This window comes from Scyliorhinus canicula, unplaced genomic scaffold, assembly GCF_902713615.1.
Source record: "Scyliorhinus canicula unplaced genomic scaffold, sScyCan1.1, whole genome shotgun sequence".
NCBI classification, from domain to species: domain Eukaryota; kingdom Metazoa; phylum Chordata; class Chondrichthyes; order Carcharhiniformes; family Scyliorhinidae; genus Scyliorhinus; species Scyliorhinus canicula.
The window spans coordinates 240,205-268,197 of NW_024055487.1; the positions used below are offsets into that span (position 1 = coordinate 240,205).

At 49.5% G+C, this 27,993-nt stretch overlaps 2 non-coding genes and 1 pseudogene across 2 annotated transcripts; 2 read left to right on the forward strand and 1 right to left on the reverse strand.

Moving 5' to 3' along the window:
• Positions 1–5,808: 5,808 nt before the first annotated feature.
• trnav-aac lies at positions 5,809–5,881 on the forward strand. The gene has a single exon. It is a non-coding gene; the product is annotated as a tRNA-Val (tRNA).
• A 3,542-nt stretch (positions 5,882–9,423) lies between these two features.
• trnan-guu lies at positions 9,424–9,497 on the reverse strand. The gene has a single exon. It is a non-coding gene; the product is annotated as a tRNA-Asn (tRNA).
• Positions 9,498–15,774: 6,277 nt separating this feature from the next.
• The window catches only part of LOC119960122, a 29,161-nt pseudogene continuing 16,942 nt past the window's right edge, over positions 15,775–27,993 (forward strand).

The following is a 27,993-nucleotide window of genomic DNA, read 5'->3' on the forward strand; positions in this document are numbered from 1 at the left end:
AAATCCAAAATGGCGGCCGGAGGCGCACCCGAGGACTGGAGGAAATGGGCGGAGGAGCAGCAGGCCGCTCTCCTGCGCTTCTTCACGGAGCTGAAAGTGGAGCTGCTGGAGTCGATGAACGCGACGATCACCAGGCTGATGGGGGCACAGGCGACCCAGGAGGCGTCAATTCGGGAGCTGCAGCAGGAGATGACTGTGAGGGAGGAGGAGGCCACGGTCCTCGTGGGTAAGGTGGAGGTGCACGAGGCACTCCACCTGAGATGGCAAAACCGATTGGAGGAGATGGATACCCGCATGAGGCGGAAAAACCTGAGGATCCTGGGTCTGGCAGAAGGGCTGGAGGGGTCGGACCTCCAGGGGTATGTGGCAGAAATGCTGGGCTCACTGATGGGGGCAGGGGCCGTCCCTTCGCCCCTGGAATTGGAGGAGGCCTACAGAGTAATGGCCAGGAAGCCAAGAGCAAACGAACCCCCGAGGGCGGTGCTGGTTCGGTTCCAGCGATTCAGTGACCGGGAGAGGGTGCTGAGGTGGGCCAAGAGAGAGAGGAGCAGCAAATGGGAGAACTCGACGGTGAGGATCTTTCAGGACTGGAGTGCGGAGGTGGCAAAGCGGCGGGCCCGGTTCAATCGGACGAAGGTGGTGCTGCATGCCAAGAGAATTAGATTCGGGATGCTGCAGCCAGCGCGCTTGTGGGTGACCTACAAGGACCAGCACCACTATTTCGAGTCCCCGGAGGAGGCATGGGCCTTTGTCCAGGAAGAAAAGCTGGACTCGAACTAGAACCAGGGGATACGTGGCGGTCGTTGCCGCTCTGGTACTTTAAGCTGGACACGTGGCTTTCTGTTGGTTGGATTTTCACTTGGCCGTATTTTTGGACCCTTTTTTGTTCTCTATACCAGTTTTTTCTCTCTTTTTCCTGTTATTTATAATGTTATGGTGGGAGGGCGGGGTGGGGGGGAGTGCCGGGGGTATGTGTTTCTTGTGGGGTGTTTGGTTGTTTTGTATTCATTGGTGGGAGATCGGGGACGGGGGTGGAACTGAAGATGGAGGGGCGGGGAGGGGCAGGGCGAAAGCGCGGGCTTCCTCTGGTTTCCCGCGCACGGGGCAGAGGAGGGAGGGGGGTGGGAGTAAGGGGCGTGGTCAGCAATGGCTCCCTTTCCCGCGCTGGAGCGGGGTCAAGGAGGGGTGGTAAGGGGGGGGACGTCCCCCATGCCGGGAGGAGCCGGAGTGTGGCAGGGGCAGCCGGGTCAGCGTAAACCAGCTGACTCACGGAAGTACTATGGAGGCTGCGTCGCGGCAAGGAAGGGTCCTAGCCTGGGGGGGAGGGGGGTGGGGGGGGAGGGCGAGGGGGGAAGGGGGGGCCACCGGGTTGCTGCTGAAAAGGCCAGGGAGGAGAAGTTGAGGACTGGAGGGGTGGGGGGGGGGGGCGCCATCGCCATGGGGAGCGGGTCAGAAAGGGAGGGCTGACTCGGGGCGAGCAGGTGACAGGATATGGCTAGTCGGCGGGGGAAAGGGGCTGGCTGCCCTTCGACCCGGCTGATCACTTGGAATGTGAGGGGGCTGAATGGGCCGGTCAAGAGAACGAGAGTAATCTCGCATTTGAAGGGGCTGAAGGCGGATGTAGCAATGCTACAAGAGACCCATTTGAAGGTGGCGGACCAGGTCCGCCTGAGAAGGGGGTGGGTGGGACAAGTGTTCCACTCAGGACTGGACGTAAAGAACCGAGGGGTGGCGATCCTGGTAGGGAAGAGGGTGTCGTTCGTGGCGGCGGAGGTGGTGGCGGATAAAGAGGGTAGATATGTCACGGTGAAGGGTAGGCTGCAGGGGGAGAAAGTGGTGATGGTTAACGTGTATGCCCCGAACTGGGACGACGCTGGCTTCATGAGGCGCCTACTGGGCCTCATTCCGGACCTGGAGGCAGGGGGCCTGATCATGGGGGGGGACTTCAACACAGTGCTGGACCCCGTGTTGGACAGATCGAGTTCAAGGACGAGTAGGAGGCCGGCAGCGGCAGAAGTGTTAAAGGGGTTTATGGAGCAGATGGGAGGGGTGGACCCCTGGAGGTTTGGGAGGCCGAGGGCGAGGGAGTATTCCTTTTTCTCCCATGTCCACAGAGTCTATTCTAGAATTGACTTTTTTGTATTAAGCAGGGGACTGATCCCGAAAGTACGGGAAGTGGAGTACTCGGCCATAGCGGTCTCAGACCACGCGCCACACTGGGTAGATTTGGAAATGGGAGAGGTGCGAGACCAGCGTCCGCTGTGGCGTCTGGATGTGGGGTTGCTGGCGGATGAGGAGGTGTATAAGAGGGTCCGGAAGAGCATTGAGAGATATCTGGACATTAATGACACGGGGGAGGTGCAGGTGGGGATGGTATGGGAGGCCCTGAAGGCGGTGATCCGGGGGGAGCTGATCTCCATACGGGCACATAGGGAAAGGAGGGAGAGACAGGAGAGGGAGAGGCTGGTGGGGGAGCTTCTGGACGTGGATAGGAAATACGCGGAGGCACCAGAGGAGGGGCTGCTGGGGGAACGACGTAGTTTGCAGGCTAAGTTTGACCTGTTGACCACCAGAAAGGCGGAGACACAGTGGAGGAGGGCGCAGGGCGCGATTTATGAGTATGGGGAGAAGGCGAGTAGGATGCTGGCGCATCAGCTCCGCAAGCGGGATGCGGCTAGAGAAATTGGGGGAGTGAGGGAGAGGGGTGGGAACATAGTGCAGAAGGGGCCAGAAGTAAATGGGGTTTTCAGAGACTTCTATAAGGAGCTGTATCGGTCAGAGCCGTCGAAGAGGGGAGGGGGGATGGAGGGCTTCTTGAACAAACTGAGGTTCCCCAAGGTACAAGAGGAGCTGGTAGAGGGGCTGGGGGCGCAGATAGGGCTAGAGGAGCTAGTCAAGGGGATTGGGCATATGCAGTCGGGGAAGGCGCCGGGGCCAGACGGGTTCCCGGTGGAATTTTACAAAAAATATGTGGATCTGGTGGGCCCTGTGCTGGTGCGAGCCTTCAACGAGGCATGGGAGGGGGGGGCTCTGCCCCCGACAATGTCGCAGGCACTGATCTCTCTGATCTTGAAGCGGGATAAGGACCCCGTGCAGTGTGGGTCATATAGGCCTATCTCGCTCCTGAATGTGGACGCCAAGCTGCTGGCAAAGATCCTGGCTACCAGGATAGAGGATTGTGTGCCAGGGGTGATACACGAGGACCAGACGGGTTTTGTGAAAGGGCGGCAGCTTAATACGAACGTGCGGAGACTGCTAAACGTCATCATGATGCCGGCAGTGGAGGGGGAGGCGGAGATAGTGGTGGCATTGGACGCGGAGAAAGCATTTGATAGGGTGGAGTGGAAGTACCTGTGGGAGACGCTGGAGCGGTTTGGATTTGGGGAGGGATTTATTAAATGGGTGAAGCTGCTCTATTCGGCCCCGACGGCAAGTGTAGTGACGAATGGTAGGAGATCGGAGTATTTTGGGCTCCACCGGGGGACCAGACAGGGGTGCCCCTTGTCCCCCCTGCTCTTCGCACTGGCAATTGAACCGTTGGCGATGGCACTGAGGGGCTCAGGGGGGTGGAGAGGGCTGACAAGGGGCGGGGAGGAGCACCGGGTATCGCTATACGCGGACGACCTGCTGCTATACGTGGCAGACCCAGAAGGGGGAATGCCGGAGGTGATGGAACTGCTAGCAGAATTCGGGGACTTTTCGGGGTACAAGCTAAACTTGGGTAAGAGTGAGGTATTTGTGATACACCCAGGGGACCAGGAAGAGGGAATCGGGAGACTCCCGTTGAAGAGGGCAGGAAAGAGTTTTAGATATTTAGGGGTGCAGGTGGCAAGGAACTGGGGGACTCTCCACAAGTTGAACTTCTCTAGGCTAGTGGAACAGATGGAGGAGGAATTTAAAAGGTGGGATATGGTGCCGCTGTCGCTGGCGGGCAGAGTGCAGTCCGTTAAAATGACGGTCCTCCCAAGGTTTTTGTTTTTATTTCAGTGCTTGCCCATCTTCCTCCCTAGGGCCTTCTTCAAAAAGGTGACGAGCAGCATCATGAGCTACGTGTGGGTGCATGGCACCCCAAGGGTGAGGAGGGTCTTCTTGGAGCGGAGTAGGGAGAGTAGAGGGCTGGCATTACGCAACCTTTCGGGGTATTACTGGGCGGCTAATGTGTCGATGGTGCGCAAGTGGATGATGGAAGGGGAGGGGGCAGCTTGGAAACGAATGGAGAGGGCGTCCTGTGGCAACATAAGCCTGGGGGCCCTAGTAACGGCGCCATGGCCGCTCCCTCCCACGAGGTACACCACGAGCCCGGTGGTGGCGGCCACCCTCAGGATCTGGGGGCAGTGGAGGCGACACAGGGGGGAAGTGGGAGGTCTGATGGAGGCACCGTTAAGAGGGAACCATAGATTCATCCCGGGGAACATGGACGGGGGATTTCAGAGCTGGCACAGGGTGGGCATCAGGCAGCTGAAGGATCTGTTTGTAGATGGGAGGTTTGCGAGCCTGAGAGAGCTGGAGGAGAAATTCGGGCTCCCCCCGGGAAACGTGTTTCGGCATTTGCAGGTGAAGGCATTTGCTAGCCGCCAGGTGGAAGGGTTCCCCTTGCTCCCCAGCGGGGGGGCGAGCGATAGGGTGCTCTCGGGGGTCTGGGTCGGAGGGGGGAGGATATCGGACATATACAAAGTAATGCAGGAGGCTGAGGAGGCATCAAGAGGAGCTGAAAGCCAAGTGGGAGGGGGAGCTGGGTGAGCAGATAGAGGATGGGACTTGGGCTGATGCCCTGGAGAGGGTTAATTCTTCCTCCTCGTGTGCGAGGCTTAGCCTCATTCAATTTAAGGTGCTCATAGAGCCCATATGACGGGGACAAGGATGAGTCGGTTCTTTGGGGGTGAGGACAGATGTGTCAGGTGTTCGGGAAGTCCAGCGAACCATGTCCATATGTTTTGGGCATGTCCGGCACTGGAGGAGTTCTGGAAGGGGGTGGCAAGGACGGTGTCGAGGGTGGTGGGATCCAGGGTCAAACCAGGATGGGGACTAGCGATCTTTGGGGTTGGGGTGGAGCCGGGGGTACAGGAGGCGAGAGAGGCCGGAATATTGGCCTTTGCGACCCTAGTTGCGCGAAGAAGGATACTGATACAGTGGAAGGACGCGAGGCCTCCAAGCGTGGAAACTTGGATTAATGACATGGCAAGCTTTATCCAGTTGGAAAGGGTCAAATTCGCCCTGAGAGGGTCGGTACAAGGGTTCTTCAGGCGGTGGCAGCCTTTCCTCGACTTTTTGGCTCAAAGATAGGGTGCAGAGGTCGCAGCAGCAGCAACCCGGGGGGGGGGGGGGGGGGAGGGGGGGGAGGGGGGGAGGGGGGGTGGCAACAACGGGTGTGGTGGGTTATTTAAGGTTGAAATGCGGGCAAATTTGTTCGCAGTTCATGTTTGATGTTAATTGTTGCTTGGTTTGTTTTTTTTGGGGGGGGGGAGGGGGGGGGGGGAGGGACAGCGCGCGCGGGGGGTCGGGCGGGGGGGAGATATCTGTTAAGAGGGAATGTTGTGTAATAGTCTATGGTTAGGGGGGGTAAATATTTTCATGTAAAAAATCTCTTCAATAAAAATTATTTAAAAAAAATAAAAATTATGAAAGCCCTGTCCTCTCAATTGAACTTCAAGCAAAACATAACTTATCTCCAGTTCAGCAAAGTTCAATATCTGATCCTTTGATAAGTTGAGACATCAGTTTTAAAGGAACGGCTTCTTCCAATAACTTGCATGGCCTCTCAGCGGAACCGTTAGAAGCTGCAACCGTTAGAAGCTGCAGCCCCCAGCAGTTTCTGTAGTGTAGTGGTTATCACATTCGCCTAACACGCGAAGGGTCCCTGGTTCGAGACCGGGCAGAAACATTGCGTGCTTCTCATTTTGTGTGATGAATGTTTGCACAAAATACCTTTCTTCCTCAATCTCGCACGTTCGAGGAACATGAGATTTGGTCTCTCATGAGATGTTAAAATTCCTGCAACAAAGTCAGATATACGGAATTTTCAAGACGCCGGGGGAAGAAAAGCCTTCCCTATTTTGCCACGATTCGGATATTAGCAGTTTGTTCATCCACCACAGAATCTATTGGGTTTACTGATGCAGATGAACATATTTAATCACCATTTCAAACATTTCTAAATGTACGATAAAAGCAACTTACTGCGGATGGGTCAATGGGAAACAAAAACAGAAAACACAGAACTGTCTCATCAGGTCTGACAGCCTCTGTGGAGAGAGATGGCAAGTGTCGTTTCGAGTCTGGGTGACTCTGTCGAAGCTGGACAACTGGATCTTTGGTCAGGTGTAGACTGGTGGAGTGTGTGGAGGACGTGTTGGGGGGGGGGGGGACGTGTTGGGGGGGGGGGGGGGGAGCGTGAAGCATTGGGCCTCGACAGACGGCCAGCGATGGGTGGGGAATAACAAAAATGTGTTGTGTCGAAAGAAAAAGGGAATTTAAATGTTTCTAATTAGTGTTAAGAACTGTGCTGACAGAGGCGATTAGAAGATTAGAATGTGTTAATGGCAGATGACAATGAAGAACAAGGGGCGGATTTCCCAAGAGGGATGCGATTGGCTAGGGGAATGGGGAGGGGGAGACAATGGGAGAGGAAGACATATCAATGGAAGCAGTTTGTTCATCCACCACAGAATCTTTTGGGTTTACAGATGCAGATGAACATTTTAATCACCATTTCAAACATGTCTAAATGAACAACTGCTCTCTATTCACCCTGCCATGCCCCTCATAATCTTGTACACCCAAAACTATGCAACGTCTCTTCATAACATAAATGGGCGAAGTATGTCCCTGATCTGCGTGGGAATCGAACAGAAGACATGTCGTGTCAACAGAATTTTCAGGTATTTTCGATCGAAAAATTGATTTCTGTTTAGTCTAAACCTGGCACCATGTGCTTCCCATGTCCCAACTGATAGTAATTCTCATGTTGCACGGCGGTTATTATACATTAAGCGTACATTGTCGTAATAATAATCTTCACTAGTGTCATAGGTAGGCTTAAATTAACACTGCAATGAAGTTACTGTGAAAATTCCCGAGTCACCACACTTCGACCCCTGTTCAGGTACACAGAGGGAGAATTCAGAATGTCCAATTCACCTAACAGCACGTCTTTTCGGGACTTGTGGGAGGAAACCGGAGCACCCGGAGGAAACCCACGCAGACACGGGGAGGACGTGCAGACTCCGCACAGATAGAGAACCATGCCGGGAATCGAACGCGGGTCCGAGGAGCATGAGGCAGCAGAGCAACCCACTGAACTACAGTGCCGCCTATTAAGTACCTTGTACATTTTGCAATTGATGCATTCTGCATTTCGCTAAAAGAACAGGTAACGAGGAGTCTTTGTCCTTGGACTTTCTGCGAGAGCAGGCCATGATTTTCGTCCATCTCCTCAGTTGAGTGCCACCCTCTGCTGGTAGGTAGATATTCTGATTTTAAAGTTACAATAAAATTTGCGGTATGATAGACCATAATAAGACCAGAAGACTATGAGACATAGGAGCAGAATTAGTCCACTTGGCCCATCGAGTCCGCTCTGCCATTCAATCATGGCTGATATTTTCAATCATAGCTCTCAAGATTTCCCAAACTATTCCTCTCTTGATCTACACAAGGACAGAGACATGTCCGGTAAATAGACCTGATTGCTTGCCTGAGCCTGGGATCAATTCCTTCTCGGAAAGGAACCTCAGTGATGATGTAAACACTGACTCAGGGTTGTGTACGGGGCTTTAGGTTTTCTCGAACGCTGTTCCTCAGTGAGCAGTAATAGACCACCCTGTCCTCCACATCGAATGCGCTTATACTGAGGTAACCGATCTGTTTAGATTTGTCATCAAACGCCAGATATCGTCCTGAACCCACATCTTTCTTCATTGCTGAGTTGTTGGTGATAATCCATCTCGGTGGCTGTGTCGGTTTCTCCTGATATCATTGCATTTTGTACATGTTGGGGCCTTTATATTGGCAGTTTAACTTCACCGAAGCCCCTTCTGAGACTGTTATTGTCACTGGTGACTGAGCGACTGGATTGAACATTGCCGGCCTGCGAAAGTGAAGGACTGAAATGAACAGATTGTTGTTCCTTTATAAAGTTAGAGTTTGTTCAACTAAGATGTGCTTTTTAGCGTGGCCACTCCACTGAGCCTGTACATCTAGGCTGTGGGAGTGAGAATGTTCAAACACCACACGGACAGTAATCTGGGACCGGGATCGAACCCCTGTCCTCAGTGCAATGAGGCAGCAGTGCCAACCATTGCGCCACCGTGCCGCCCTGAGTTTAAACAGAGTTGATATAAATCTACTTGTATCTGCGGCATTTTCTGGGACCTCTGATGCAGGCACTTCATAGACATTCCCGATCGTTAATTATACTCTAGCCTATGTGTATTACTATGCTAATTCGGTTTAATTAACACTATAACTACTTACTGTGCCAAAGCGCCGCCAGTATTATCACAACCATGTCTGACTGAATCTCTCCCAGTGAACTGAACTGAGTCAGGGATTGTGTAGGAGAGAGGGAACTTAGTGCAGTGCAGGGAGAGGGTCTATTGTGACATCACTCGCCTCCCATCCTATCGGTTTGGCCGACACCATCAGGTGAGTTTCTGACGCCCGTGCTTGAATTTGGCGCCCTCTGCTGCCGGATTCGGTTTACTCCGTGTTAGAATTCGGCTGTTGAGTGGATTCAGTGTTGACTGCAATGCATATCAGGACGGGAAACCTAGACAGAAATCTAAATTTCAGCTGTTTATACACTATCTTTGTCACTATAAGTGTTTCTAATCAAAAAAATGATGCTTAATCTGTGCAAATCATCCCTGGAGTTCTCGGTTCACACCATGGATGCGACAAAATCGAATGAATGCCAAGACTTTGGAGGACATGCGGACGTTAGAACTCAGAATAATAGCAGGGCTCGACAGGGTTCTGAACATCGCTTTTTTCAGAGACCAGATTGTCTGGAATTATTTTCATTAGGTTAAAATTCATGAAGGTTAAATGTTCTCTGAAGAAGATAGGTGAATGATATTTCATGCAATAAGTGTTTGTGAGACAATGAAACGACTTTAAATGGATCACAGAGGCACGAGCGGGATTCGAACACGCGATTTTTGGTTTACGAAACCAACGCCTTTCCTCTTGGCCACCTCACCTTATGCAAGCAAATCATGTTGATTGCACTGTGAGTTGTTATCATTTGGAGTCTGGCGCAACAATTGGCGAGAGAAGAAGAATCAATAGAACATTTCAAAAGGTATTGTCAGAACTTGAGAACGGAAAACCCCGCGGGATTTATATGCAGGGTGAAAAGGCAGCGATTCAGCCCTGTCCTAAACAGCCCCAAAAAACATAGCATCCAGGAGTGGAACAACAATTCGTCTCTGGGTGGGATCGAACCACCAACCTTTCGGTTAACAGCCGAACGCGCTAACCGATTGCGCCACGGAGACGACAACAGGATCACAACTCTGTGCATTTCAACAGTGACGGCCAATTCTCTGATTGCCAGGGACCGAATGAGAATGCTGGCAATATTGGTCCCCTGAGGCAGTGCGGAAAATATCTGGAAGGACCGTACACATGGTCCCGCGGACATAAAAAACGGTTTTTAATGAAAGGTGATGATGAAAGACGAATTTTGTTGTCCTGTCGACAAATGCCGCCTGACTCCCTGAGATGTTGCAGTACTTTTGACGTTCTCCGCAGATGTTAGATTGATATTCGATGTCAATGACAGTATGCATTAGCTTTTTTTCGCGGGGCTCGTTGGTCTAGAGGTATGATTCACGCTTCTGTTGTCTCGCTGTCGGAATCCCGGACGAGCCCTTCGATGAGGTTTTCCGTTGGTCAAACCGCGTGTTTTCTTCATTTCTTTGCAGCGTAGACGACAAGATTCATTCACATTGGGTTTGCTTTGAGAAGCTGAGCTCAAACTGCATGGAACCAATACGTTCCCGAGAAGTTTGTCCATGTGTGGGCATTCACATTTCTATTGACTAATTCAGCTGGACTCAGACAGCTCTCTGTCCCTTTCATTTTATCAGTTCAACGACTTCAGACTGTGAACTCTCACTTCCCCCTCCACCTCATGTTTTTTCCATTAACTTATCATCCCTTCCATTGATATATTTTACCCTCAGCATTACCCCCCTCCCCCAGCCCATACCATCCTACTTCAGCAATCTGATCCCTGTTTGTAATTGTTCTCTGACGCACTGCTTACCTTTGTTCTGCCATTGACACATTCTGACCGCTTGATGCACCATCAGCACCTTTCATAGCCTTGATTAGCCTCATTTACATTCCCTTTTTCTTTCTGCCCGAGACATTTTCGTCATTTCCCACCTATTGCTAGCCCCCTATCGAGGCCCAATAGAGCACTCCACCACCCCCACCCCCCACCCACAATCGTCTGAATCTCCAGTTCCAGTTCTCCAGCGTTGACAAAGAGTCCACTTGACTGGAAACGACAGCTGCCATTTCGCTCCCCAGAGGCTGTCAGACCTGCTGAGATTATCCAGTATTTTCTGTTTTTGTTTCCGTTTGAAGCATCCGCAGTAAGTTGCATTTGTCATACATTTAGACATGTTTGAGATGGTGATTAAATATGTTCATTTGTAAATCGCTGAAATTCTGTTGTGGATGAACTAGCTGCTAAAATCCGAGCTGTGCCAAGATATGATAAATTCTTCACCTCTCATTGCCTGCCGAAAATTCAGTGCTTGGGCCTTAATGTTCAATTCAGTGTAGTGGCTCATGTGAGACGAGATCTCATAATCCTGGAACACACGAGATTCCGGCAACATTCAGGAAACAGAATTATTTTGTGCCCAATAATGGTGCAAACTTTTCTCACACGAAATGCTAAATGTTCGATGTTTCGAACCGGGGACCTTTCGCGTGTGAGGCGAATGTGATAACCACTACACTACAGAAACCGCTGGCAACCACTGGACGTGCGGAATGTACAACCTCACTGTGTTGCTGCAGATTCTGATGGTCTGTTTGAGAGGCCAGGTCCCTTGGTGCAAGCGACAGCTGTTTCTTAAATTAACAGATGTCTCAACATATAAAGCCGTGAGATGTAGAAATTATATCGAAATTAACATAAGTTATATTTTGCTGAATGTCGGTCTCAAATTTGTGCTCTTTGGTCTCGAGGTCTGGTTCTCGTTTAAGGATTTTCAAGCAATGCCTATGGGAGTGGTCGTGGGTTTAAATCCAGGACAGGCTCTTTACTCCAGGTCAGGGATTACGAATTGTTTGCGATGCTGACGGCAGGATTGATTTACATTGGCCCACTCTGAAAAAGATTTCTCAGGACTCGGAATGTTTACGTCGTTTCTCTCCCCACAGATGATGTTCGAGAGAGAGAGAGACAGTGTCTGAGCCGGAGTGCGTTTGGATAAAATTGATGCTCCAGATCTGTGTTAACCACAGGGACGTGACCCATCTAATCCACAGAGCCAAAGTGGAGAATTGAACTGACTGGAGAGCTGGATCTTAACGCTGACCTCCCGGACCTCGGCGTCGTGAAATGTTCCAAAGAAGCTCAACAGCCACTCGAGGAACAGCAGCGCATCTTTCCGCTGGGCTCAATACAACTTTCACACTCAGTGTGTGTTCAGCAGTTTCACACTGTAAATGCTGCCCCCATTTTGTGTGTCCTTCCATCGCAGATTTGGGTTTCAATCTTGTTTCCACTTGTTCTTTGTGTCCGGGTGGCAGTTGTTGATCAATCTGCCATGGATAGCTCCTCCAGACATATCTTTTGTTTCTTTATTTCTTCCATTGCGCTAACAGAGAGCTGGCACAGACACGGCGGCCGGAATGGCCTCATACTGTGGTGTCATTATTCTCTGATTCGATGCTAACCACACTCTGTGGCCAGGGTCCCAAGGCCTTTTCTCATTTAATCTCTCCTGACTTGCCCCCCATTTGAGCCCTTTCCTGTTGTTCTGTTTCCTCCCTCCGGGATTTCACTTGCTTCTAATTTTCTACATTTCTAACCTTTCCAGGTTTCAATGGAAGGTCAAGGAGGTGAAAGATGAATTTTGTTTCCCTGTCCACAAATGCTGCCTGACTGCCTGAGATTTCCCAGCATTTTCCGCAGATATCTGATTGGCTGTGGATGGCAATGAAAGTGTCTGTTGGCTCAATCAAGTCGCTCCTACTGGCTTGTTGGTCTAGGGGTAAGATTCTCGCTTCGGGGTTTGTGCCGCAAGAAAATGTGAGAGGTCCCGGGTTCAAATCTCGGGCGAGCCCTTTGATGTTGTTTCTTATTGGCCAAGCTGCAGATTTTGTTCATTTCTTTCCGGTGCAGGCAGCGGGATCGGTTCACGTTGGGTTTGCTTTGAGAAGCTGAGCTCACACTGCAGGGAATCAATACGTCCCCGAGAAAATCGAAACATTTTCAAAAAGCTTGACTATGTGAGTGGGCATTCCCTTATCTCTATTCACTAATCCAGGTGACCCCATGATGGTGGATTCAGGCAGCTGTGTGTCTGTTTCATTTGATTCATTCGAGGATGTGAATATCGCTGGCGAGGCCAGGATTTATTGCCCAGAACTCTTTGCCCTTGAGAAGGTGATGGTGAGCTGTCTTCCTGAACCGCTGCAGTCTATTGGTGTAGGTACACCGACAGTGCTGTTAGGGAGGGACTTCCAGGATTATGTCCCAGTGACAGTGAAGGCACAACCGATATATTTCCAAGTAATAATAATCTTAATTATTGTCACAAGTCGTCTTACATTAATAACGCAATGAAGTTACTGTGAAAATGGTCAGCATGGGGAGTGGCTGGAAGGAAACTTTCACGGTGTCGGGGTCCTGGGTTTGGAAGGCGCTGTCTAAGATGCTTTTGGTGAGTTCCTGCAGCCATCCAGGCAAGTGGAGAGTATTCCATCACACTCCTGACTTGTGCCTTCTGGTGGTGGACAGGTTTTGTGGAGTTAGGAGGCGAGTTACTCGCTGCAGGATTTCCAGCACTCCTGACTTGTGCCTTGTAGATGGTGGGCAGGCTTTGTGGGGTTAGGATGTGAGTTACTCGCTGCAGGATTCCCAGCCTCTGACCTGCATTTGTCGACATTGAACAAACTGTTAATATTTGTGCCGAGTCAAAATAGGAGCATCTGTGTTCCAGCTCAGCGTGTCGGCAATTTTCAGCACATCTGCTTCTCCTGAATGCATTTTAAGGTACATGTCTGAGCAAATGACACATGCTTGTAAGTTATTATATTCGGGTAATATTGGATTCACTGGGGGAGTGGCTGGTGGTTGAATAGTGTAACTGGCTCTGGACCAGGTAATATTGGACAGTGGATTCACTGGGGGAGTGGCTGGTGGGTGAATAGTGTAACTGGCTCTGGACCAGGTAATATTGGACAGTGGATTCACTGGGGGAGTGGCTGGTGGGTGAATAGTGTAACTGGCTCTGGACCAGGTAATATTGGACAGTGGATTCACTGGGGGAGTGGCTGGTGGGTGAATAGTGTAACTGGCTCTGGACCAGGTAATATTGGACAGTGGATTCACTGGGGGAGTGGCTGGTGGGTGAATAGTGTAACTGGCTCTGGACCAGGTAATATTGGATAGTGGATTCACTGGGGTGTGGCTGGTGGGTGAATAGTGTAACTGGCTCTGGACCAGGTAATATTGGACAGTGGATTCACTGGGGGAGTGGCTGGTGGGTGAATAGTGTAACTGGCTCTGGACCAGGTAATATTGGACAGTGGATTCACTGGGGGGGTGGCTGGTGGGGGAATAGTGTAACTGGCTCTGGACCAGGTAATATTGGATAGTGGATTCACTGGGGGAGTGGCTGGTGGGTGAATAGTGTAACTGGCTCTGGACCAGGTAATATTGGACAGTGGATTCACTGGGGGGGGTGGCTGGTGGGTGAATAGTGTAACTGGCTCTGGACCAGGTAATATTGGACAGTGGATTCACTGGGGGAGGGGCTGGTGGGTGAATAGTGTAACTGGCTCTGGACCAGGTAATATTGGACAGTGGATTCACTGTGGGAGTGGCTGGTGGGTGAATAGTGTAACTGGCTCTGGACCAGGTAATATTGGACAGTGGATTCACTGGGGGAGTGGCTGGTGGGGGAATAGTGTAACTGGCTCTGGACCAGGTAATATTGGACAGTGGATTCACTGTGGGAGTGGCTGGTGGGGGAATAGTGTAACTGGCTCTGGACCAGTAAAGCAGTGAACCAGGCTGAAGCTCTGGGGACCGGGGTTCCACACGGCAGATTCACTCAGCGACTCAATTCAAGGGCAATTCAGGATGGGTGTAAATGGATAATGAAAATGTCAATCATGTAACTTTTCCACACATGGAAACCAATGGGGTTTGATAATGTTTCTGTGCGGGTTTAAACCGAAGGCCTTAATGTGTGTAAAACTCTAACAAAAATATAGACATTGAACAGAGCAAATCGATTAGTCTCAATGTCCTTCTCTCTCTCTGTGTTCTTGAAGTTTCTCCGTTCAAATTAATCTTCCAATTTGCTTTTGAAAAAGGAGTTTCTGCAGAATCCTTGCTCAGTTTGATTTAATGAAAACATTCCCATGGTCCAATGACCAGAAGATTTGGACATGAAGATGGCGTAGTTTACGATATAAACATTACGTAATCATGCAATTGGTTTCATAATGAATTTACAAAAGTGTATTTTCTGCTGAAGCATCGTCATTATTTCGGAGTTGATAACAATCTAATTACATTTGATCTACATCCTGTTTACAGAGTCTGTCTGTTAGAGAGGGAAAGGATTTGTGAAGCTTAACAAAGCCTTCTAGAGATCACTTTGCTGAAGTAGTTTACTTTATTTGATTTCAAATTAATTTTAAAATGTAGAAATGTGAGCTCAGCAAATATCTCCGGGTGAAATGGTTTCCTCTCATTCAATAATAACATCATTCTTATGTTCCTTCGAAAAATATCAAACAAATTTACTCAGGATTTGTTCCATTACTCAAAACTTGATATTATGTGATATTTATCTCCTCACCTGAAATTGAGACTCTCTGAAATAAACAACATTTAATTGCAAACATAAATGACGAAGAAAATAAATCGAGTCACTGGGTAATACAAGTTCCCTTGTTTTCATTTGAGATTGACCATAGTTAGTTTTTAAACACAAATACCTTCACAGGTCAGAGATTTAAGAATGATATGTTCATTATATTTGACCCTCTTTGCTCTGGATATGAAACATTCTGCTGCCTAAATCCCGTTCATGTATAAGAAAGGAAATCCACACTGAGCCTGGATTTCCTCATCTCCCTGAGTGGCTTTTCCACCCGATTTTCAAGAAGGTGGTTCAGTTAAATTTCTGCCATTTCCTCTAATTCAGTTACAGTATCGTTTGTGTCTGTCTGTATGAGCATACATTACTATTAGATCTGTTTCAGATGGTGATTTAAAATGTTAATCTACATCTGAAAATCTATTAAATTCTGTTGTGGACTGAACAAACTGAGAATATCCAAACTGTGTCAAAATGCGATCATCTTTTTCTGATCTTTGCTTCTTCAATATTCACTACCTTCGACTTCTCTGAATGAAGTTTGAGGCTGAGGAGGCCAAATATATATCTAATACATGGGATTCAGATGACATGTGAAACAATCGCATGTGATGCAAACTTTCCTCAAACTAAGCGAGAAGTATTCGATGTTCCTGCCCAGTTTTGAATGGAGGACATTTTGCTGCGTTAGATGAACGTGACAACCACTGCCCTGCAGAAACAGGTGGCAGCGGAGCAGGCAGTGGACCTGTCCTATGTTCAACTGCAGTGTCTTGCTGCAGCTTCCAATGGTAAGGCTGAGAGGCCATGTCACTTATTACTCTCCTCTACCTTCCCCACATGTTTATTTAGAACATAGAACAGTACAGCACAGAACAGGCCCTTCGGCCCTCAATGTTGTGCCGAGCAATGATCACCCTACTCAAACCCACGTATCCACCCTATACCCATAAACCAACAACCCCCCCTTAACCTTACTTTTATTAGGACACTACGGGCAATTTAGCATGGCCAATCCACCTAACCTGCACATCTTTGGACTGTGGGAGGAAACTGGAGCACCCGGAGGAAACCCACGCACACACGGGGAGGACATGCAGACTCCACACAGACAGTGACCCAGCCGGGAATCGAACCTGGGACCCTGGAGCTGTGAAGCATTTATGCTAACCACCTTGCTACCGTGCTGCCCCAAAATTTCTTTTTCTTTTTTTAACAAATATATTTAAACTCCATATCAAAGAGCTTTCAATACTAATGTTCTAGAATTCAAGAAATGTTTACAAATAAAACCTGAAGCAAAGAGCCACTATTGAACATTTACAATTAGAATTTTCTCTAGCAATTGGTTTAATATAGGCAACTCAATCAAAATAACACTTTGACATTTGCATTTCACTTCTACAATTTACTCTGCCCACTTGGAAGAAACACTGAAAGTTAAAATTTTATACAAGATGAAAAAAAGTATGAAAATTTCTAAACACTTTGGTCACACTATGTGTTCCAATTGGTATACTTCAATTGTATACGTTGGGTTTAAGTATACACTTTTTATTTCTAGCAACATTTTCATTACTTCCTGTAGGGGGACATTTTCTGATACTGGACCATGATATAAATTATATTTGTAGCTACATTGTGCTCCAATATTACTTTTGAATAGTTCTGATGAGACTAAAGTTGCTCATTGGCTAATATGCCTCTTTATAAGGGGCAATTTGTAGAAATAGATACTGTATACACAATGCTTGTTAATATCAGAAAGTACACAAAATGGCTGTTCGCTATTAAAGCAATACTAAAGACACAAAATGGCCGAACCAGCCACATTCCTGAACAATAAGTTACAAACTGTGTAAACCGCCTCATGAGAACCAAGCGTGGGTACTTATGGGGAGCATCTCAACAGCTGCTGATAACAGCTTCACAGAACAAGGAATACAATGTATCCATAATAGATCAAGTTCTCCAGCTGTAGATAGGACATATCCTTGTTTTAGTTTTGAATGACTTCTGTATGAAGTTAGTGGCAGGTAAGACAACACCCACTTTAACCATATATGTGATAACTGGAATGCTAAGAAAATTGATTGACTGCATATAATGAATTGTGACACGAATATAGTTGATTGATTGTCTGTAAATGAGAATACAACTAATTCCGCCCCTTGAATCTGTATATTAACCCAATGCGAACCTTAGCTCAAGTGAGAAAGAGTATTGCGAGATTGCGTAGTCTCCAAATCTTTCTCCCAGATCTGAAATAAACTGTTTCTTTACTTACTCAAACAGGCCTTTGTGTGAATATCTCCAGCTCTAACACTTCCATTGACGTCTCTACCCTTACCATTGTCTCTCTCTCTCTCCCCCCCACCCCCCCCCCCCCATGTTTCTGATTGAAGCATCCGCAATAAGTTGCTTTTATCTTACAATTAGACATGATTGACACAGTTATTTTGTTCATCTGCATCTGTTAATCCATTAAATACTGTTGTGGATGAACAAACTGCGAATATCCGAACTGTCTTAAAGCAGGGAAATCTTTATCAGCTCATTGCTTCTGGAAAATTCAGTACTTCAGACTTTACTGAATCAATTTTTGTGGCTTGTCCAATAATAACAGTGAGAGTCTCAGTGGGACAATCAGACAATAATAGTGGAGATGGGGCCCAGAGGAGAAACAACAAAGGATTCACTCACTTTGAGTGTAACAAACACAGAATATTTCCAGTAAGAAGTCAGACTGCAGTGTGTGAGTGAACATATCATTATATCCAATGTAGAATTATAAGAGACCCCTCAGTGCAGAAGGGGGGCATTCGGCCCATCGAATCTGCACCTGAGCTAAATCGCTGGCTTTTGAAGCAGACCAAGCAGGCCAGCAGCACGGTTCGATTCCCATACCAGCCTCCCCGGGCAGCCGCCGGAATGTGGCGACTAGGGGCTTTTCACAGTAACTTCGTTGAAGCCAACTCGTGACAATAAGTGATTTTCATTTCATTTAATTTCATATGAAATATCACCCTACCTGGGCCAATATAGGGTGGCATGGTAGCACAGTGGGTAGCACTGTTGCTTCCCAGATCCAGGGTCCCAGATAATAACTCTGTTACTGTTATTAGACAATAACCTGCCTGTTATTCCAATGCTGCTGTGTGTTACTCTGTCACTGTTATCATTAGACAATAATAGGAGGGCAAGATGCAAGGTGGCAATGATAATTTGATGTTTCTGTGTTATAGTCAGTGTCACTGGGAGGTGTGTGACAAAACAGGAATGGAAACATCGTGACAGAGGCACGTGTGACTGACTCCACCTGATTCAGAACTGTTCTACCCAAGGTGAGAGCAATGAGGACATGGGGAACTCCAGAGATTTCTGGTATCTGAGCTGCATCTGTAGAGGAACTGAAATCATTCTAGTGGTTCTCGATTTATACAGGAAATATACCTGACAGCTAAAACCAAAGTTTCAATCTTCTCTTTGAGACACATTGTGATTGAAAAGATCAAATGTTAAAACATCAGGAGCGGAAAATTCAGACTGTCACAAAGGGCATCATTGCTACCTCACAGCACCATGGACCCTGGTTCAATTCCAGCCTTGGGTGACTGTCTGTGTGGAGTTTGCACTTTCTCCCAGTGTCTGCATGCGTTTCCTACCACCATTCAAAGATTTGCAACTTAGGTGGGTTGGTCTTTTTTTAAAAAATAATTTTTATTCAAATTTTCACAATATATCAATAACAAAATACAAAAGGAAGAAAGAGAACAACCCCCCTCCCATATGTACAGAAATAAATAAATTAGCACCCGCCATTGACATTGAGCAAATATACACACCGCTTCAAAGCAAAACAAAAAGACGACACCACCCCCCGGATTGCTGTTGCTGTTGGCCTTCTTCTACCGTTCTGCCAGGAAATCTATGAATGGTTGCCACCTCCCGAAGAAGGCCTGCAACGATCCCCTGAGGGCAAATTGCACCCTCTCCATTTTAATAAACCCCGCCGTGTCATTGATCCAGGCCTCCACGCTTGGGGGTCTCGCATCCTTCCACTGAAGAAGAATCCTCCGCCGGGCTACCAGGGACGCAAAGGCCACAATACCGTCCTCTTTCGCCTCCTGCACTCCTGGCTCCTCTGCAACCCCAAATATTGCGAGCCCCCAGCCCGGCCTGACCCTGGATCCCACCACCCTCGACTACGCCCTTCCAAAAGTCCTCCAATGCTGGACATGCCCAAAACATATGAGTGTGATTCGCTGGGCTCCCTGAGCATCTAACACACCTGTCCTCACTCCCAAAAAACCGGCTCATCCTTGTCCCAGTCATGTGAGCCCTATGCAGCACCTTAAATTGTATGAGGCTGAGCCTCGCGCAAGAAGAGGAGGAGTTCACCCTTCCTAGGGTGTCCGCCCACGTCTCCTCCTCGATCTCCTCACCCGATCTGTGCCGTCTCCATTGCCCCCAAACTTTGAGGGTAGCCTCCACTACCGAGATCGTGGTATACCTCGTTGGAGGGAGCGGCAGCGGTGCCGTTACCAGCACCTCCAGGCTTGTGTCCACACAGGACGCCATCTCCATCCTTTTCCAGGCTGCCCCCTCCCCCTCCATCACCCATCTGCGCACCATCGCCACCTTGGCAGCCCAGTAATATCCACAGAGGTTGGGCACCGTTAGCCCCCCCCCCCCCCCACCTCGCTCCAGGAACACCCTTCTCACCCTTGGGGTTCCCTGCGCCCACACAAACCCCATAATACTCCTATTAACCCACCTGAAGAAGGCCTTTGGGGTAAGAATGGGGAGGCACTGGAACAGGAACAGAAATCCTGGGAGCACCGTCATCTTGACTGATTGCACCCTACCCGCCAGCGACAGCGGCAACATGTCCCACCTCTTAAACCCCTCCTCCATTTTCTCCACCAGCCTCGTGAGGTTAAGCTTGTGCAAGGCCCCCCAACTCCTGGCCACCTGAACCCCCAAGTACCTGAAGCTCCTCTCCTCCCTTTTTAGTGGGAGCTCACCAATCCCCCCCCCCCCCGGTCCCCTGGGTGAACTACGAACAACTCGCTCTTCCCCATGTTGAGCTTGTACCCTGAGAAGTCCCCAAACTCCCTGAGAATCCTCATCACCACCGGCATCCGCTCCACCGGGTCTGCCACATACAACAACAAGTCATCCGCATAGAGCGACACTCGGTGCTCTTCCCCAACCCGCACCAGCCCCCTCCAGTTCCTCGACTCCCTCAACGCCATGGCCAGGGGTTTAGTTGCCAGCGCAAAGAGCAGGGGGGAACAAGGGGCATGCCTGCCTCACCCTCGGTATAGCCGAAAATACTCCGACCTCCTCCTATTCGTGGCCACACTCGCCACTGGGGCCTCATATAACAGCCTCACCCACCTGACGAACCCCGCCCCAAACCCGAACCTTTCCAGCACCTCCCACAAGTAGCCCCACTCAACCCTATCGAAGGCCTTCTCCGCATCCATCGCCGCCACTATCTCCGCTTCCCCTTCTACCGCTGGCATCATTATTACATCAAGAGCCTCCGTATGTTAGTATTCAACCGCCTCCCTTTCACGAACCCCGTTTGATCCTCATGAATAACCTGCAGCACACAGTCCTCTACCATTGTGGCTGAAATCTTCACCAGCAACTTGGTGTCTACATTTAAAAGTGAGATCGGCCTGTATGACCCACACTGCAGGGGATCCTTGTCCCATTTAAGGATCAAGGAAATCAGCACCCGAGATGTCGTCGGAGGCAAAGCCCCTCTTTCTCTTGCCTCGTTGAAGGTCCTAACCAACAGAGGGTTCAGCAGGTTTGCATACGTCTTATAAAATTCGACCAGGAACCCATCCGGCCCCGGCGCCTCCCCGACTGCATGTTCCCTATCCCTTTAACCAGCTCCTCCAGCTCAACTGGTGCCCCCAGCCCCTCCACCTGTCGCTCCTCCACCCTCAGGAATCTCAGCCGGTCCAGACAATGCCCCATTCCCCCCTCCTCCAGTGGAGGTTCGGACCGATACAGTTTCTCGTAGAAGTCCCTGAAGACCCCATTGATGCCTACCCCACTTCGCACCACATTCCCTCCCCTATCCTTAACTCCACCGATCTCCCTTGCCACATACCGCGTACGGAGCTGGTGTGCCTGCATCCTACTCGCGTTCTCCCCATATTCATGCACCGCCCCCTGTGCCTTCCTCCACTGACCTTCCGCCTTCCTGGTGGTCAACAGGTCGAATTCGACCTGGAGACTACGACGCTCCCTAAGCAATCCCTCCTCCGGAGCCACCGCATACCTCCTGTCCATCCTCACCATCTCCCCGACCAATCTCTCCCTCTCTCTCTGCTCTCTCCTTTCCCTGTGGGCCCGAATGGAGACCAACTCTCCCCTAACCACCACCTTCAGCGCCTCCCAGACCGTCCCCACTCGCACTTCCCCATTGTCATTGGTCTCCAGGTACCTCTCAATGCATCCTCGGACCCGCCCGCCCACCTCTTCGTCCGCCAGCAACCCCACCTCTAAGTGCCAAAGCGGGCGCTGGTCCCTCTCCTCCCCCAGCTCGAGGCCCACCCAATGCGGAGCATGATCGGAAATGGCTATCACCGAATACTTAGCATCCTCCACCCTCACAATCAGCGCCCTACTCAATGAAAAAATCAATCCGGGAATAAGCCTTATGCACATGGGAGAAGAATGAAAATTCCCTGGCCCTCGGTCTCGCAAACCTCCATGGGTCAACCCCTCCCATCTGATCCATAAACCCCCTCAGCACCTTAGCTGGCTTCCTACCCGTCCTGGATCTGGATCGATCCAGTGCCAGAATCAGCACCGTGTTGAAATCCCCCCCCCCCCCCCCATTATCAGGCCCCCCGCCTCCAAATGTGGAATCCGGCCCAAAATGCGCCGCATGAAACCCGCATCGACGCATCGATCGACACCCTCTTTCCCACCAGGATCGCCACCCTCCCCGATTTGTTTGTATCCGGCCCCGAATTAAACACCTGGCCTACCCATCCCTTCCACAATCGAACCTGATCCGCCACCAGGTGCGTCTCCTGAAGCATGACCACATCCACCTACAGCCCTTTCAGATGCGCAAACACACGGGCCCGTTTGACCGGCCCATTCAGTCTCCTCACATTCCAGGTTATCAGCCAGATCAGGGGGCTACCTACTCCCCTCCCCCGCCGACTAGCCATTACCCTTCCTCAGCCCACCACGTGCCCGCGGCCCCCCTGCTCGGCCCGTTCCCCACGGCGGCAGACCCCCATCCCGACCCCTCTACCTGCTTCAGCTCCCTCTTGGCCATTCCAGCAGCAACCCGGTACCCCCCTCTCCCCCGTTCCCCTGCTAGGACCCCCCCTAGCTGCATTGCTCCCTACATTGCACTCCTGTAAGTCAGCTGATTCCTGCTGACCACGGCCACTCCCGGCACTAATGTCTTGTCCTCATTTTCGGAGACCTTTTGTCAGACCTCTCGGATCGCCACCCCCTGGGCCGTCTGGGTCTCCAGCAGCTTATCAATTGAAGCCTTCATCGGCTCCAGCAGGTCAGCTTTAAGCTCCCTGAAGCAGCGCTGAAGAGCCTCCTGTTGCTCCTGCACCCACTGCATCCACGCTGCCTGGTCTCCGCCACCTTGTGCTTCTTCCCTCGCACCTGCTTTGGCTTTGCTACCACTTTTTTACACGCCCCACTCCTGGCCCAGGCCATACACTGCTGTGGAAATGTTGCTGACTCCTTCCCACGTCGGGAAACGTCGAAAAAGTACCGCTGGGGGCCCTAAGAAGAGCCCAAAGGTCCGTTCCTAGCGGGAGCTGCCGACGGTGCGACTTAGCTCCGCATAGCTGCAACCGGAAGTCCAGGAAGCAGTTTATGCTACGTGAAGAATATAACAAAACAGGTACAACCCTTGCCTCCTTGAAAAGTCCATCGCCTTCTCGGGTTCCACAAAATAATGGTGCTGGCCCTCGTGCGTGACCCACAGATGCGCCGAGTAGAGCACTCCAAATTTCACCTGCTTCCTGTACAAAATCTGTAACCTGTAACTTGCCTGTAGCCTGCCCTCCTTCTGGCCACCTCCATGCTCAGGTTCTGGTAGACGCGCCGGATACTTTTGTCCCATTTGTAGTTCCGCGTACTCTTGGCCCAATGAAGAACCTGCTCCTTACCCAGGAACCTGTGGAATCGGACCACCATCGCCCGTGGGGGACCCCCTGGCCGCGGCTGTGCTCTATGTGCCCTGTCCACCTCCAGCGGTCGAGGGAATACCTCATTCCCCAGCAGCTTCTGGAACATGACTGCCATCTACTTGGCAGCATCCAACCCCTCAGCCCCCGCCGGGAGGCCAACGACTCTCAGGTTCTGCCAGCGGGACCTGTTCTCCAGGTTCTCCATCTTTTCCAAGAGCCTTTTTTGTTGCTCCCACAACTTTCCAATCTCCACGTCCGCCACCGTTTGAAAATCCGCCTGTTCCTCCGCTGTCCTCTCCAGCTCCTGGATCGTCGGATTCTAGGTGTCCAGCCTTTTCTCCAATCGACAAATGAACTCTGGAGCCGTTCCAAATTATCCTGTTTCAGTGCTGATAAGCTGTCCTGTATAACCTTCAACAAAGAACAAAGAAAATTACAGCACAGGAACAGGCCCTTCGGCCCTCCCAGCCTGCGCCGATCCAGATCCTTTATCTAAACCTGTCTCCTATTTTCCAAGGTCTACTTCCCTCTGTTCCCGCCCGTTCATATACCCATCTAGATGCATCTTAAATGATGCTATCGTGCCCGCCTCTACCATCTCCGCTGGTAAAGCGTTCCAGGTACCCACCACCCTCTGCGTAAAAAACTTTCCACGCACATCTCCCTTAAACTTTCCCCCTCTTACCTTGAAATCGTGACCCCTTGTAACTGACACCCCCACTAATGGGAAAACGTGTTGCTATCCACCCTGTCCATACCTCTCTTAATTTTGTAGACCTCAATCAGGTCCCCCCTCAACCTCCGTCTTTCCAACGAAAACAATCCTAATCTACTCAACCTTTCTTCATAGCTAGCACCCTCCATACCAGGCAACATCCTGGTGAACCTCCTCTGCACCCTCTCCAAGGCATCCACATCCTTCTGTTAATGTGGCGACCAGAACTGCATGCAGTATTCCAAATGTGGCCTAACCAAAGTCCTATACAACTGTAACATGATCTGCCTACTCTTGTACTCAATACCCCGTCCGATGAAGGCAAGCATGCTGTATGCCTCTTGACCACTCTATCAACCTGCGTTGCCACCTTCAGGGTACAATGGACCTGAACTCCCACATCTCTCTGTACATCAATTTTCCCCAGGACCCTTCCATTGACCATATAGTCCGCTCTTGAATTTGATCTTCCAAAATACATCACCTCGCATTTGCCTGGATTGAACCCCATCTGCCATTTCTCTGCCCAACTCTCCAAACTATCTATATTTTGTTGTATTCTCTGACAGTCCTCCTCGCTCTCTGCAACTCCACCAATCTTTGTATCATCTGCAAACTTGCTCATCAGGCCACCTATACCTTCCTCCAGGTCATTTATGTACATCACAAGCAACAGTGGTCCGAGCACGGATCCCTGTGGATCACCACTAGTCACCTTCTCCATTTTGAGACACTCCCTTCCACCACTACTCTCTGTCTCCTGTTGCCCAGCCAGTTCTTTATCCATCTAGCTAGTACACCCTGAACCCCATACGACTTCACTTTTTCCATCAACCTGCCATGGGAAACCTTATCAAACGCCTTACTAATGTCCATGAATATGACATCTACAGCCCTTCCCTCATCAATTAACTTTGTCACTTCCTCAAAGAATTATATTAGGTTTGTAAGACATGACCTTCCCTGCACAAAACCATGCTGCCTATCACTGATAAGTCTATTTTCTTCCAGATGTGAATAGATCCTATCCCTCAGTATCTTCTCCAACAGCTTGCCTACCAGTGACATCAAGCTCACAGGTCTGTAATTCCCTGGATTTTCCCTGCTACCCTTCTGAAACAAAGGGACAACATTAGCAATTCTCCAGTCCTCCGGGACCTCACCCGTGCTCAAGGATGCTGCAAAGATATCTGTTAAGGCCTCAGCTATTTCGACCCTCGCTTCCCTCAATAACCTGGGATAGATCTCATCTGGTCCTGGGGACCTGATCACCTTAATGTATTTTAGAATACCCAAAACTTCCCATTTCCGTTTGACAACTTGACCTAGAGTACTTAAACATCCATCTCTAGCCTCAACATTCGTCTTGTCCCTCTCCTTTGTGAATACCGATGCAAAGTACTCATTAAGAATCTCACCCATTTCCTCTGAGTCCACGCATAAATTCTCTCCCTTGTCTTTGAGTGGGCCAATCATTTCCCTAGTTACCCTCTTGCTCCTTACATACGAATAAAAGGCTTTGGGATTTTCCTTAACCCTGTTAGCCAAAGATATTTCATGACCCCTTTTAGCCCTTTTTATTGCGCGTTTGAGATTCGCCCAACTTTCCCGATATTCCTCCAAAGCTTCATCAGTTTTGAGTCGCCTCGATCTTACATATGCTTCCTTTTTCATCTTAGCTAGTTTCACAATTTCACGCGTCATCCATGGTTCCCTAATCTTGCCATTTCTATCTCTCATTTTCACAGGAACATGTCTGTCCTGCACTCTAATCAACCTTTCCTTAAAAGGCTCCCACATTTCAAATGTGGATTTACCCTTAAACAGCTGCTCCCAATCCACATTCCCTAGCTCCTGCCGAATTTTGTTATACTCTGCCTTTCCCCAATTTAGCACTCTTCCTTTCGGACCACTCTTGTCCTTGTCCATGAGTATTCTAAAACTTACGGAATTGTGATCGCTATTCCCAAAGTAATCACCGACTGAAACATCAACCACCTGGCCGGGATCATTCCCCAATACCAGGTCCAGTATGGACCCTTGGCGAGTTGGACTATTTACAGACTGCTCTACAAAACTCTCCTGGATGCTCCTTACAAACTCTGCTCCATCTACGCCTCCAACACTACACGAATCCCATTCAATGTTGGGGAAGTTAAAATCTCCCATCACAACCACCCTATTGCTCCTACATTTTTCTATAATCTGTCTGCATATTTGTACCTCTACTTCATGCTCGCTTTTGGGAGGCCTGTAGTAAAGTCCCAACAATGTTACTGCACCCTTCCTATTTCTCAGCTCCACCCATATTGCCTCAGTGCTCGAATCCTCCATCGTGCCCTCCTTAATCACAGCTGTGATATCATCTCTGACGAGTAATGCAACTCCTCCACCCCTTCTACCTCCCTCTCTATCCCTCCTGAAGCATCTATACCCTGGGATATTCAGTTGCCAGTCCTGCCCTTCCCTCAACCAAGTCTCAGTAATACCAATAACATCATATTCCCAGGTACTGATCCAAACCCTAAGTTCATCTCCCTTACCTGCTACACTTCTCGCATTAAAACAAATATACCTCAGACCACCTGTCCCTTTGCGTTCATCATCTCTTCCCTGTCTACTCTTCCCATTTGTCACATTGAGTTTATTGTCTCGTACCTTACTGGCTTTAGTTGCTGCTTCTTTACTGACCTCTAACTTCCTAATCCGGTTCCCATCCCCCTGCCACATTAATTTAAAACCTCCCCAACAGTGTTAGCAAAAGCACCCCCGAGGACATTGGTTCCAGTCCTGCCCAGGTGTAGACCATCCGGTTTGTAATGGTCCCACCACCCCCAGAACCGGTTCCAATGTCCCAAAAATCTGAACCCCTCCATCCTGCACCATCTCTCAAGCCACGTATTCATTCTGAATATTCTTGAATTTCTACTCTGACTGTCCCGTGGCACTGGTAGCAATCCTGAGATTACTACCTTTGAGGTCCTACTTTTTAACTTCTCTCCTAACTCCCTAAATTCTGATTGTAGGACCTCATCCTTTTGTTTACCTATATTGTTGGTGCCTATATGCACCACGACAACTGGCTGTTCACCTCCCCCTTCAGTATGTCCTGCAGCCGATCGGAGACAGCCCTGACCCGAGCACCCGGGAGGCAACATACCATTCGGGAATCTCATTTTCGACCACAGGAATGCCTGTCTACTCCCCTTACAATTGAATCCCCTATGACTATAGCCCTACCAGTCTTTTTACCGCCATTCTGTGCAGCAAAGCCACCCACGGTGCCATGAGCCTGGCTACTATTGCCTTGCCCTGGTGAGTCATCTCCCCCAACAGTATCCAAAACGGTATACCTGTTTTGGAGGGAGATGACCGCAGGGGACACCTGCACTACCTTCCTGCTCTTTCTCTGCCTTTTGTTCACCCATTCCCTGTCTCCCTCACCAATCCTAATCTGCGGTGTGACCAGCTCACTGAACGTGCTGTCCACGACCTCCTCAGGATCGTGGATGCTCCAAAGTGAGTCCACCCGCAGCTCCAGAGCCGCCATGCGGTCGAACAGGCGCTGCAGCTGGTCCAAACCACTTAATATCTTCTCACAGGGATTTACCTCAAGTGTATTTGCTAAATTACCTCCCAAGCATTTCGATAATGTCTTAATTAAAAAGACCAAACATTGCACAGAATTCCAGACCGGACTCCATTTCAGTCTTTCCCTCCACAAACCTCCCAATCCACCCTTGTATCTCATTGTGCTTTGCGCGTTTCCCAGAGATCATCCAATCTTTCTCTGCCTTTCAATGAAATGTTTCTTCCTGGTTCTGTATTAACTTTCTCCAGGTTTATATGGGTTCCCTAAGTTCCTGTTTCCCTCTGTTAAATTAGTATATAATTTCCACTCTCCCACTGCACTGCTTCAAAAGACCATAAGGCGATATGAAATTGGAACATAATTAGACCAATCGGCCCTTCAAGCCTTCCCCCCATTCAATCATGA